Here is a 14,299-nt window from a genome sequence, read left to right on the forward strand (position 1 = left end):
GCCTTTCCCTATGGCAACCGATCAGCGGAAGTTCCTGCTCATTGCGATGAACTACTACTCCAAATGGGTTGAAGCCGAGCCCCTAGCCAAAATAAATGAGCAGATGGTTGTGAAGTTCATATAGTAGAGCATCATCTATCGGTTCGGCATTCCTCGCCGGCTCATCTCAGAAAATGGAAGACAATTCGCCAGTCAGAGGCTCTAGGAGTGGTGTGAGGGATATGGTATCCAGCAGGCCTTCACTTCTGTGGCCTATCCGCAGAGCAACGGGTAGGTAGAAGTCACCAATCGGGAAATCCTCCGAGTCTTGTGCGCTTGGCTCGACCACATGGAAGGCAGCTAGGTCGACGAACTCCTCAATGTGTTATGGGCCCTCCACACACTCTGAAAAGGCGACCGATGTAACCCCATTTCAGTTGGTGTACTACGGCGAAGCAGTTGTCCCAGTGGAGGTGGGAGTAGAATCCGATCGGGTGCAACACTACGATGAAGGGAACGCCGAACGGAGGCAAATGGAGCTCGACCTGGTGGATGAAGCGTGGGTAAAAGCCACTATTCGGCTGATGGCCTACCGACAACGTATGAGGCAAAACTATAATTGGCGGGTGATCCCGAGATCCTTTTAGGTCAGCGACCTCATCTGGAAGAAAGTGAAGCCGGTCGACTATGTCGCCAAGCTCGAGGCACCATGGATAGGACCATTCAAGGTCATATAGAAACTCCGCTCGGGCACCTATTATTTGGAGGGCGATGAGGGGAGGCATCTCGAGAGGCCCTGAAGCGTGAACCATCTGCAACCCTATAGGGCTGGATGAGAGGTGCGCAAGTGAATCTTGTATTTTTCAGTTATTGTGTTTGCTGAGTGCAGGGAAAGTTTGAATAAAAAAACAGAAGCTTCTTTTAAGTACACCCCCATCAATGGTCGAGCGATGACCTTAAACCCGGGTGTAAATATATACAAATCGTCGAGCGATGACGTTAAACCCTCGTCTCCACCGACGGTCGAGCGGCAACCTTAAACCCTCGTCTCCACCAACGGTCGAGAGGCGATCTTAAACCCTCGTCTCCACCGACGGTCGAGCGGCGACCTTAAACCCTTGTCTCCACCAACGGTTGTGCAGCGACCTTAAACCCTCGTCTCCACCAACGGTCGAGCGACGACCTTAAACCCTCATCTCCACCAATCGTCGAGCGGCGACGTTAAACGCAGGTCTATCTCGAATCGTCGAGTGGCGACGTTAAACACGAGCCTGCTTCGAACTGACGAATGATGATGTCATATTTGAAGCTTCATTAATTAGACAAGCGACAACAACAAACCCAAAACGACGTAGGTGACTGAACGATTGACTATAGATGAGGGTTGCCTGAAAGCCTCCAAAAGGGCAAATGAAGGGCCCATTCGAGAGAACACCTCAGAATACTTTAGGCCCAGCAACTCGAAATGAAAGGCGAATCAAGTGCGACACACATAAAAATCATGGTCGAACGGAAGAATTATGAGGCTACAGCACAGTTAGAGGGAGAACAGAATGAGAAAAAAGTCATGCCGAATGGCGGAGCATGCATTAATACTTGGAAGAGCTTACAAAAAAAGGATTACAAAGATCAAGCTCTTAGCCTCACTCTAAGTAGTCTAACACGTCGTCAGGAAAAGCAGCTATAAGCTTACCCCAACTTATGACTTTGCCCGTCATAGCGGTCGGCAAGTGGCCCCCCTCGTGAAGCTGGCCGATCGTCCCTTCGATCACCAAGTCAAAAAGGTGAAGGGCCCAATCAATGAATTTGTCATAGAACGTGTCCGAGCGAAGGTAGGCTTGCTTCATGGATTCAAACCTACCCCCTTCGGCGTCTTGGCAGATGCATAGGGCCATCCTAGAGCCCTCCATCTTGTCTTTAGTGGCGACTATTTGGTCCTGGAGGGATTTTTCTTCGGCCGAGCGACTACTCCGCTCGGTCACCATGAAATCCTCGGCCTCCTGGTTCTTCAACTCGAGGTCATTGATATCCCACTGCTTCCGAGCGGTGTCCGACTCTATTTTCTTGTTGAAGGTGACGACTTATTTTTTGTACTGGGCCAGCATTACCTCTTGGTCGACAGACTTTTTCCGCTCGATCTCCAGGAGTTTTTTACTTTTCTTCATATCGACCTTCAATTTCTCGACCTCGGAGAGGAATGACCCTTGGAAGGAAGAGGCACCACTCGAGACTTTGAGTTTCCTGAACTCATCCTCCAAATATGCCAGCTTGTGGCACATGTCCAGGCTCTCCACCCAATACTGTAGGCAAGCAAAAGAAGGTTAGCGTCAAATGGAGGCAAGCCATGAATTTACAGTAAAAAAAGCTTACTTTGATGGCCATTTGGCTATGGCTGTTGGCCAAGGCACCCGGAGGAAGCATCATCGTGCGGGCTCGGGCGTCCTGCCAGACTTAGGCGAGCTGCCCCGAATGAGGATCTAATGCTCTGGGGTATGGGATTGGGTGCTCGGCTTGTTGTAGTCCTCCGTTGGCAAGTGGAGGACCGCCGTGATAGAGCATCGACCGCCCAGAGCCGAGTGTGAGGAGGTTGATGTGTCGGAAGTCGGTAGGATCCTGGACCGTTGGACTGCTACGAGCTTTGGTGGTGGTGGTATGAAGGCCACGGGCGATGCAACCACGACACCTGGCGGTAGCTCAGTCAAGGAAGGTGTCCGGTCGGACGAGGAAGCCTCCGCATTTTCAGGGAGCGTGGCCGGAGTCGAGGTTTTGACTCGCTCGACCGGTTGCACCCCCGAGGCAGCAAAACGTGGAGATGGCTCCGCTTGGCGCCTCTTGCGCCGGGTCAGCAGCAAGTCGGAGGTGGCCGATCTAGAGGGCTTCTCGGAAGAAGTGATTTGGTGCTGCTCTAACTGAGGCTGAGAGCTCGGGGTAGCTCCTCCGCTCGGCGTGTGGCTGGCCGCACCTTCATCTACCCCTACATGCGTCTCCTTGCTCAGCCTGAGTGGGTCTTCAGGAGAGCCAACCGGTTGCCGACCTCGGCTTGCCAACTCTTCGGTGGCCACCGCCTCGATCGCGACCTTCGAAAGCTTCGCTTTGCCGGACACCCTTGCTCGCATCATGACTCCGGCTATGGAAGAAAAAGAAAGAACAGTTAGCATCAAAGGGAAAGGATAAAGTGATTGCATACCTAGGCTGGTCGGCAGCTCGGTGCGGATCGAACTCAGGCCAAAAATGTACAATACACCCTCCAGTAATAGCTTGTAAATGTGATATTTATGATCGGCCAGCATGGAAGCTACATGGAGATAGTCTGAGCGGCTCTTATATCGCTTCAAGTCGAGCTGCGACGCCACTTCAAGTTGCCAAAATATGATGCTTGGATCCCAAAGATCAGTATACAACAAATTCAGACTCGGATATTAATCTAATATAAAATACAAAACATTTCTAACCTTGACTCAAACTAAGAAATGACCAAGGCTTGGGTTCCAAAAGCGTGTCTAACCACACAAGTAGGACTCAGTCAATACTATGTGTCGAAAGATAAAATACACTACCTTAAACCTTCTAAACTAAATTCAAATAACTCAACTCTAGATTCTAAACTTAAACCTCTTAAAATAAATTCAAACCAAAAGAATAAAATCAAATCAAATAAACCTAAACTAAATAAATACAAAATTAATCGAAACTCAAACTATAAGCAAGTCTATAATAACTATAAAATAAATCGACACAAACCTAAAACCTAAATCCAATAATTAAGGGGGAGGCTCTAAACTAATTGGCACCTCCAAAAACAACAATTTACTCGACTGGGTAATTAGGATTAAATTAAAAAGGGACAAAAGTTTAACCTAATAAACGGTACTAGAGATGTTTTGGATGATAGTTGGTTAAGGAAGCTTTGTCTATGCATGTCTAAGAATATATGACTTTGACCTGGTGCATTTTGTTGAGTGGAATTAACTGAAGCTACCTCTTACTAATCCTAACTGGTTAGATCAAAGTTTTATACTAAGTTTATTGAATAGGACTATTTAAAAAATTTTGAAAGTATGGTTACTCTAATAATGTTCAGGTGACTCACCATAGCTTAGAAATTTATCCAAAGAATGTCTATTTGTTGAACCCAAAGCCAAACTTGAATCTAACGCAAAGTTAAACCAAATCCTGAAATTCAACTTAACTCATCTCACAAAATTATAAGATTTCCTGATTGAAAATATAGATTAAGTGAGATGACTAAGGATTCAAATTCAAATTAACTTAACTTAAATTAAACTAAACTAAATTAAATTAAATTAAACTAAATTAAATTAACTTCAAATAAATTAAATTAAAATTAAATTAAAATTAAATTAACATAAAATTACTTAAATTAAAATTAATTTAAATTAAATTAAATTAAACTAAATTAAATTAAATTAAATTAAATTAAAATTAAAATTAAATTAAATTAAATTAAATTAAACTAAACTAAACTAAATTAAAATTAAATTAAATTAAATTAAATTAAATTAAAATTAAATTAACATAAAAATAAATTAAACTAAATTAAATTAAAACTCAAATTAAAAAAATTAAACTTAAGAACTTAATTAAACTTAACTAAAAAATTAAAACTCAAATTAAAAATTTAATTAAACTTAACTTAAAAATCAAACTTAAATTAAACATAAGTTTTTTTCTTTAAACTAAACTTAAACTGAAAAGCAAAATAGATCAACCAAGTACTATGTCTTTTCTCCTACACTTTATAGGAATTTAAATAGATAGTGGACAATGATTACTCCCAACACATGACCGTGGATCATACCATATTCACAAAATTGACCTTCAAAAGATTAAGAATAGATACCTTTGGAAACAACGACAAACTAAAGGTAATTGGAATAGGTAACATTTAACTAGAATCTAATTTCATTATTCATAAAACCCTACTGATTGAAAATTTTAAATTCAATTTACTTAATGTCAGTCAATTGTGTGATTCGGAGTATAAGGTTAGATTTACATCCACTGAATGCTTACTTAAACATATGATAGACCCCACAATGAAATTAAAAAGATTTAGGGATAAAAAATATTTACACAATTAGCCTTGCAAGCTCCTCACTTAAGTGCCACTTGACACAAAAGGAGGAAACCTGGCTATAGAACAGAAGACTATCCTACACCAACTTTAGAAACTTCACCAAACTAAATGACTTAGTTAGAGGACTACCAAGACTACCTAATTTAGATTCAACAATTTGTAATGCATGTCAATAAGGGAAACAAATCAAATCAACCCACAAACCAACTAATCAAATCCAAACCAATTCAATGCTTAAATTATTACACATGGATTTATTTGACTCATATAGAATAAAATCTATAAATGGAAATTTATATTGTGTAGTAATAATTGATGAATACTCAAGATTTACTTAGGTAAAATTCTTTAAAAACAAGGATGAAACTTACAAAATGTTTAGTAATTTGTGTAAACAAATTGAAAAAAAAAAGACTTAAAAAATAAAGAATTAGGAGTGATAACGGTGGGGAATTTAAAAACTATATGTTTAGACCCTAAATTTTGCTTAGAAAATGGATATCATCAAGAGTTCTCTTATCCTAACACAACTCAACAAATTGGAATAGTCGAACGGAAAAATAGAACTCTCCAAGAAATCACTAGGACAATGCTTAATGAATATCAACTACCAAAATATTTCTGGGCAGAAGTTGTTAGTACAGCTTGCTATGTACAAAATAGAACAACAATTAATAAAAAATAAAATAAAACTCCATTTGAAATTTATTATGATAAATTACCTAGTATAAAATACTTTAAGATGCTTGGATGTCCTGTTTACATATTAAACATAAGAGAATATTTAGGAAAATTTACCTCAAAAATAAAAAAATAGAATATTTATATGTTATTCCCTAAACAGTAGAGGATATAGAGTTTAAAATAAAATAACTCTAAGAATTGAGGAAACAACCAATGTAAAATTCAATGAAACTATCAAAGAATTTGACTCAACTCAATATCAACCAATTGATTTCATTAGAGCTAACACTAATCTAGGGGGAGCAAATAAAAACCCAATAAATGAATACGAAGATGAACAAAATCAACCACAAAAAAAATGAACAAACATAAACAGAGTCTAGAATAATAAGAGTAAGCTCAGATCACCCAATTGACCAAATAATAGGTGATCCTGAACTAAAGGTTTAAACTAGATCCTTATTTAGAAACTTAAATTAAATATCTCTAATTTCTAAAACCAACCCCAAAATAGTAGAAGAATCCCTACTTGACCTAGACTGGATCATAGCCATGCAGGAAGAACTAGCACGGTTTAAAAGAAATAAAGTTTGGGATTTAGTACCACTACCTGATAATAAAAAGGTAATATAAAAAAATGGGTATTCAAAAATAAATTAAGTGAAAATAAGAAAATTGTTAAAAACAAGGCTAGACTAGTAGCTAAAGGGTTTAGTCAAGTAAAGGGACTTGATTATGATGAAACATATGCTCTCGTAGCCAGACTTGAGTCTATTAGAATGCTATTGAGTTATGCAACCCATAAAGGATTTAAGCTTTATCAAATGGATGTTAAATTCACCTTTTAAAATGGGCTAATAAAGGAAGAGGTTTATGTAGGTCAACTACCTGGGTTTGAAAGCCTAGATCATTTTGACTATATCTTTACACTAAAGAAAGCCTTGTATGATCTTAAACAAGCACCTAGGGCCTGATATGAAAGGTTAACCTCCTATCTAATTTCCAAAGGGTTCACCCAATGTCAAATTGATCCAACTCTATTTGTAAAATCACTCAAACAAGACATCTTCATAGCACAAGTATATGTAAATGACATAATTTTTTGTTCAACTAACTCAGAATTTTTGTAAGAATTCATAACTTTAATGGAACAAGAATTTGAAATGAGCCTAGTAAGTAAACTAACCTATTTCTTAGGATTACAAATTAAACAAACTAATGAAAGAAATTATATTTACTGACAAAAATATATCAAAAAATTACTTAAAAAAATTTGGAATGGAAAATACCAAAGAAATAAAAACTCTAATGGCAACTAATACAAACTTAGATAATGATCCAAATGGAAAACTAATAGATCTAAAATATTATAGGAGTGTCATAGGCAACCTTTTATACTTAACTACAAGTTAACCTAATATTTTATTTGCAATTAGTATGTGTGCTAGATACCAAACATGTGTTAAAGAATCCCACTTAACTAATGTAATTTTTTTTTTAAATATCTGAAAGGCACACCAAATGTAGGAACTTGGTACCCTAGGGCACTTAATTTTGAACTAATAGGTTACTCTAACTGAGATTATGTTGACTGTAAACTAGATTGTAAAAGTACAAGTGGTGGATGTCAATTACTGGAACCATCACTTATCAGCTAGTTTAGTAGAAAATAATATTGTGTTGCTTTATCTACTATTGAAGCTGAGTACATAGCAATAGGTGAGTGTGTAGCACAACTATTATAGATGATGCACACATTAAAAGACTTTAACCTAGAATATAAAAATGTAAAAATCCATATTGATAACATTAGCTCAATTAACCTAATTAAAAATCCAGTGCATCATTCAAGAACCAAACATATTGAAATTAAACATCACTTTATTAGAGATCGCGTCACCAAAGGAGACATTAAAATCAATTATGTTGAGCCCAAGTCAAATCTGGCTAACATCTTCACTAAACTGCTATCAGAATATGATTTTAGTAATCTACGAAGATAACTAGGAATGTGCACAATAGACTAGGACTGTTATTTTTAAAATATTTTGTTAAAATGATTTATAAATTATAAGAAAATTCTTTACTTATATTTTTCTAAAAATTCTCATTTTCTTAGTATTTCAAAATTAATTTTAGCTTTAGTCTAGATCAAATTCATAGAAAGCATGTTCCTATAGTTCTAGGACTTGAGCATCTCACAAACACAATAGGTATACCTTGGTTGTGTATTCACAAACATAGAATGATGTGAGATGCATAGATAGATTACCTGAACTTCAGATGCTTATATCAGTGCATCAACACAAGTCTGGATGAAAAATATCAAAATTATAGTGATCAGGTTAAGTAATTTATTTTAGTCAAACACTACCTAGATCCACTTACTTAACTTGACTAACCAAGTGAACACTAATATCTTCTGGTAGTTAGTTAGTAACTCATGTTTAGACATTTAAGATGAATATTTTTCTAACTATATATCAGGTTCAGGGGGAGTTTTTCTTAACCTATTTTAAAAATCTTCTTTGAAAATTTCACTCTCAAAACTTGCCTTAAAACACACATATACTTCTCAAATATTCATTTTGAAAAATGCTTTGAAAAGTATTTGTTTAAGTCCTTTGAAAAAAGTTTGAAAAATCTTTTTTATGCTTATGTTTGAAGAAATTATACTCCCATGTGTACTTCCATGCATACTTTTTTTTGATGAATGCCAAAAGAGGAGGGTAAGAGTTAAGTAAGAAAAACTAAAACATAAGTGAAAACTTGAAAACACTAACTCAAAAATGCTTAAGGAAATAAAACAAAACTTGCTAGTTTTTATTGCTATTTCCTTCTATATTATTTTTCATAACTCTAACACAGGTTGTCATTGCATCAAAAAGGGAGATATTATTGTTGTAATTTGCACTAACGGTCTAACTTAGGTTTTGATGAATGACAAATGAGTTAAATTAGGCATTATCATGATCTAATGCATTTACTAAGTGTGCAGATTTTGGGATGTTTGATTCCCGATTGGTAGTCGGGATGTTTGATTACTAATTGAAAGAAAGTCCGGTCGAGATGTTCGATTCTTGATTGACAGTTAGGATGTCCGATTCCCGATGGGCAAAGTCTGGATGTGCGATTCCTGCAAGTCAGGATGTGCAATTCCCGACTGGAGAAGACCGGATGTGTGATTATGGTAGTCCAAGATGTTTGATTCCTGAAGTCCAGATATGCAATTCCGGAAGATAACTCTACACCTGGTAAGTAGAGGTAAGTCACTGGAGGAGAGTGGCTACATGAGAACGTGTCTCCATTCGAAGGGACAATAGGCGTCGATCCAATTTAAGTCCATTTCAAAAATCTAAATTGAGACCTTGACTAAATCTTGGTCTTGTTAAGATAGAATCTAACTCATAAATATATATAAACTATTCATGCATATATTCTAACTCTATATTGTAGAGACAAATGTAGATCTTCAAATTCTGCACGCATGGTAACTGACAGAGCTTGATTTTGAGCTCGGAGTAAAAAGATATGGCTTTCGGAAGATTAATGTGTTGAACTAGCTTGATGGAGGCACCTCGAATCAGCCAGATTCAAACAGTAAAGGATAAGGCTGAATTCTCCTCATCTGATCCAAATTTTTGGGATCTGATAAGCTCTGGAGACCCCTCCCAAGGGCTATAAAAGGAGGGGTTGAGAAAGCTTCAGAGATACCTTCGATACGAGCTTCTACGTGTCCAAACGGTTTCCTGACTACTTCGGCCTCCTACTGCTGCCCTGCTATGACTCTACTATGCCCGACTATCACCGAGAAGCCTACCAAACACCGAGCTCAAGCCAACTGACTCCAAACATTATTTGGTAACCAAAGTTCTTTTATTGTACTTAATTTCTACAAACAAAAAGTGTAGCGTGTTACACTTCTCCAACTTTCTTTATACTCAATCCCCTCTTCCGGCGGTTCCGACAGTGGTATTTTAATGGATTATTCATTGATAGATCCGCAAGACCTGGTTCTTGGAGTAGGAGTCGTCTAAGGCTCCGAACCAAATAAAACTGCTTGTGTTCTTGTTCTTTTGCTCATTTTTCTACTTGGCTTCCTAACTTAGTTTTCCACCACGCACTTTGACTTCAAAACTGAAAGAACGAATTTTCAAAACCACGTGATTCACCCCCCCCCCCTCTCACATGTGACTTGATCCAACATAACCCTTCACTAACCTGCTCAACTAAATATAGCTAGTAAATTAAGAGTACATATAGTACATTCAAAAATCATCTGCATAAAAACAAGTGCATAACAAGCATATAATAAGTCCTTATTGCACACAACACATGCTACCACAAAATAGATTTCATGGGCAACCAAGGTATTTAAATAGTCACTGTCCGTGAGAGAATATTCTACCACAGATGGTCCTGTAGGTGAATAGGATGAGATAATTATCTAGTTTCTCAACCACTGATTGCGAGAGAAACGCTCTATCACGGATGTTTTGGTGGGCAGTTAGGCTATGTAAACTATCACTATCTGCGGAGAACGCTCTACCACCAATAGTCTCGTGAGTAGATAGGAGGTATAAGTGGCACTACAACAAATATAGTTTTTTGCGACGCGCAAATATGCTATCCACGGCGTGCATTGCATCCTCCACGACGTGCAATACATGCTGCAATTGACGTAATCGCGGCGTGCAATGTATGCCGTTGTTAGTGTCATCAATGGCGTACAATAAACGCTGCAATTGAAGAATTTGCGGCGGACAATGCATGCTGTTGTTAGGGTAATCAATGGCGTGCAATAAACGCTGCAATTTAATTATTCGCGGCGTGCAATTCATGCTGTCATTAGTGTTATCAATTTGCAATTGAAGTATTCACGGCATGCAATGCAAGTTGTTGTTAGGATTATCAACGACATGCAATGCACGCCGCAATAGATAGTATTCACGGCATGCAATGCATGCTGCCGTTAGAGTTATCAACAACATGCAATAATATACACAAAACGCAGAAACATAATGTGCAAAAAACATAAAATGTCGACACACAAAATGCAAAAACAAACACAACTTGCAGAAACATAAAATGCACCACACTTAACATAACATAGCAAGAGTTCACTTAGTAACATGATTTAGATCCAACAAAAATGTATGACTTTCAAATAAGTAGAATCTATCTCACTCACACAAAACTACAAGTTTAGACAGCCATGCTACTGTGCTTCCTAATGCATCGTCGAGATAAAACATTTCATCATTTGGTCGTATCAAGTCTACCTTCTCCACCAGAACTTTATCAACCCAAACCTTCCAACAAGATCCTCCAAGAGGAATGTGATGCACTTTTGCTTTTGGATCTGTGGATGCAACTCGACCTTCTGCAACAACTCCCTCACCACACCAATGAAGTAACTTACATTTATGATTATCATGGACAACTTCACTATTCACATTCTTCAGCTTTGCCTGCATATAGTTAAACAATATAAAATTATTAATATGACATGATGCTTAAACAATGAACTTTTGGATTATAAGGCATACAATTTGAATATAATTACCTGAAATTGTTTTGTACCATTGATATCAATATCATTCCCAATACCGCTACTAATGCCACCACTAGCAACCTAATTTGACACACAAATTATGTCAAGTAATGTCATCATGTAATTAAATCCAATAATTTAACTATACATACTTAACTTATTTTATCTAATGATGGTTAATTTACTAACCTGTTCTTCATCATTTCGTTGCCTCATACTTTGGAGAAACATGGACCTCATTTCTTGCATTTTTTGTTGAAAGTTATTCATCATACTTTGAAGTTGCTTAATAGTTTCATTTTGTTGAATGCAAGCTCCAGTTTTTGATGGTGTAATTCCAAAGCCCAACCCACGCACTCTACCTCGAGCTTCCTTGCCAAATACAATGCTAATTGCGTCATCGGCAATGCTAGTTGTATTTAAAGATTCAGGTGGACATTCTTCTATTTTTCTCTATCAAATAGAACAAACAGATAATTTTTTAGTAAATAACAAATTTTTCTAACGTTTTACAAAATTCAAAGAGATAGTTTTATTACCATTTTCTCTCCAACAGCTTCACTACTAGGTTGCCCATTTTTTTTCTTGTGAGCCTCAATCCAAACTTTTGATCTTGTAATTGGTGTATCTGCAGGACTTTTTTTTTCCTTAAGTATGGAACATATAGAATATATAAAAACTCATTAGAAAAGAAATTGAAAAGATGTATCATTGCTTAAATAAGAAAACTTTAAAACAAACTATCCATAAAGTTGTACAGATAATAATATTTACCATCATGTTGGCCAAATTGGCATAACCTCTCCGGCTCATTGTATGATTATGGTCTTGTTTTACCCTCATTTCTCTAAATTTGGCACTCTTCTCCTGAGAATTAAAAGATAAGCAACAAGGAAAAAATACAACCATGAGCAGTTAAAATCTAAGAAAAAATTCATAGTAAGGATAACAATTCAAGATAAAATTGTGTAGGGCTGTAAGCTTGCTGAGTTGGTAGTTTTATATTGTTCAAGTTTATTTGCTAATACACCCGGACAAATATGCAAACTATAAACCATGCTTGCAGTATATTAATGGTGATTTGGTGGAAAACAACGTAGAGATTAGATTGTCACACATATCATTCACATGTCTTATATATTCAAGTAAATGCACTGTGCACTAAAGATGGCCCTGCTCCCACTCACAACTTCCATGACAACTATGGTAAATTCCACTATGCTCACATTAATCTGCTCAAGTTAACAAGGTGGAAATGCAGTAATGAGACAGCATCCTTATATAGGCTTTAGATAAAAAGTGAATGGAAATGCACTCCAAAATTTGAGTCCTCACTAACAGATCAAAGAAACAATAATTTTTTAAAAACAAAAACTTACTGATGTGGTATGAGATAGCTTCTAAATGGGACAAAATCAACATTACTACAAATGGGGCAAAATCAAAATGGGGCTGATTTGGATTACAATACAGTAGTCAGGTATGAGATAGCTTCTAAATGGGACAAAATCAAATTCATAACAGAATTACTACAAATGGAAGAGAGGTTAGAATATATAGTTAATCAACATTACTACAAATGATTAAAGTGAGTGAGCATATGATACTACTTACTGATTTTGGTCCATAACAGTGAATTAATACTTACTTGAAAGGAAAGTGACAGTGTCTTCTTTACAAAAATATCCCACTGATTTTGGTCCATAAATTCGGGCTTCAAAAGGCTAAGATCTCGTGAAGCTGCTTGGCCAGTATTAACTTCTCGTATAAGTATCTGCAGCCTGGACTTTCTATCACGCCACAACTTACCTAACTTTTGAAAGATTGTTTTCTTTTCCCACTCCTCAACATTAAAATGTAGCTGTAAAATATAAAGCATGAATATATGACTAAATTTTGTTATAGAATTGGAAAATAATAATTCAGTGATACATGACATTACCTGAAGACAACTCCACATTTTATATTTCAAATCTTCATCTACATCATTCCATCCATCCAATGTATATGGAACAAATTCTTTTACCATACAACCAAGAAAAGATGCATACTTCACCGAATTATCTCCAATTGGTTGTCCGAACTCATTACGCTCTAGCACTTTGGGATTTTGTTGGCCACTAACCAACATCAACTTTGATGGACCTCGTCCCTTTTTCCCATCAATTTTACTGTCATCAACCGATTCTTTACCATGCAAAGGTTGTGAAGAATCAGAGGCAGTGTTAGAGTCCATTCTCGATAGTTGATTACAATTTTTTCCTACAAAATAGCATAAAGAGATGTTGAAATGCATAAGTGTACTTATTAAAATAAACCAAGAATTAAAAAAGAATTACAATATATCACCTGAACTTCAACTATAGATTCTCTACTGCGTTTTTTGCCCATTTTTTTCATCATTTGAATGCTAAATAATGACCTGATAAAATATGTAATATGACATGATGCACCATTGAAATATTGTAAACTAGAACAAAAATATATTGCAAAAGTAAATAAAGAGTAGTGGAGTTTGAAAAAAACATTTATTTGTTGAAATAAATAACTATAAATCTACATCTGGAAAGTTCAGTCATGGGATATCAATAACATCAATTCCCTCACACTCATTTCTAGAATATGGTTCTTTCTCAGTAATGTTAATCTCAAGTCTGGACACATCAAGAGGTTTTGATGATGTATATGCATCCTCTTCAAGCAAATCCATGTTATGAATACCTCGAGGTGGCGCTTTTAGCAACACATACCAATTTGATTCATCATTTTCCCTAGAATAGAAAACTTGCTTTGCTTGTGAGGCTAAAATGAAAGGACCATTTTCAAAAGTCCTTAGTCCTTGGTGTAAGTTGACAAGTGTAAAACCATCATCCATTTTGATACCAGTTCCAGGATTAGCCCAATCGCACCTAAAAACAGGTACTTTGAAAAAATAATAGTCTAGTAACACAATATCTCGTATAACCCTATAGTACGATAGTCTT

The sequence above is a fragment of the Zingiber officinale genome, chromosome 7A, assembly GCF_018446385.1.
Source record: "Zingiber officinale cultivar Zhangliang chromosome 7A, Zo_v1.1, whole genome shotgun sequence".
In the NCBI taxonomy this organism is placed as follows: domain Eukaryota; kingdom Viridiplantae; phylum Streptophyta; class Magnoliopsida; order Zingiberales; family Zingiberaceae; genus Zingiber; species Zingiber officinale.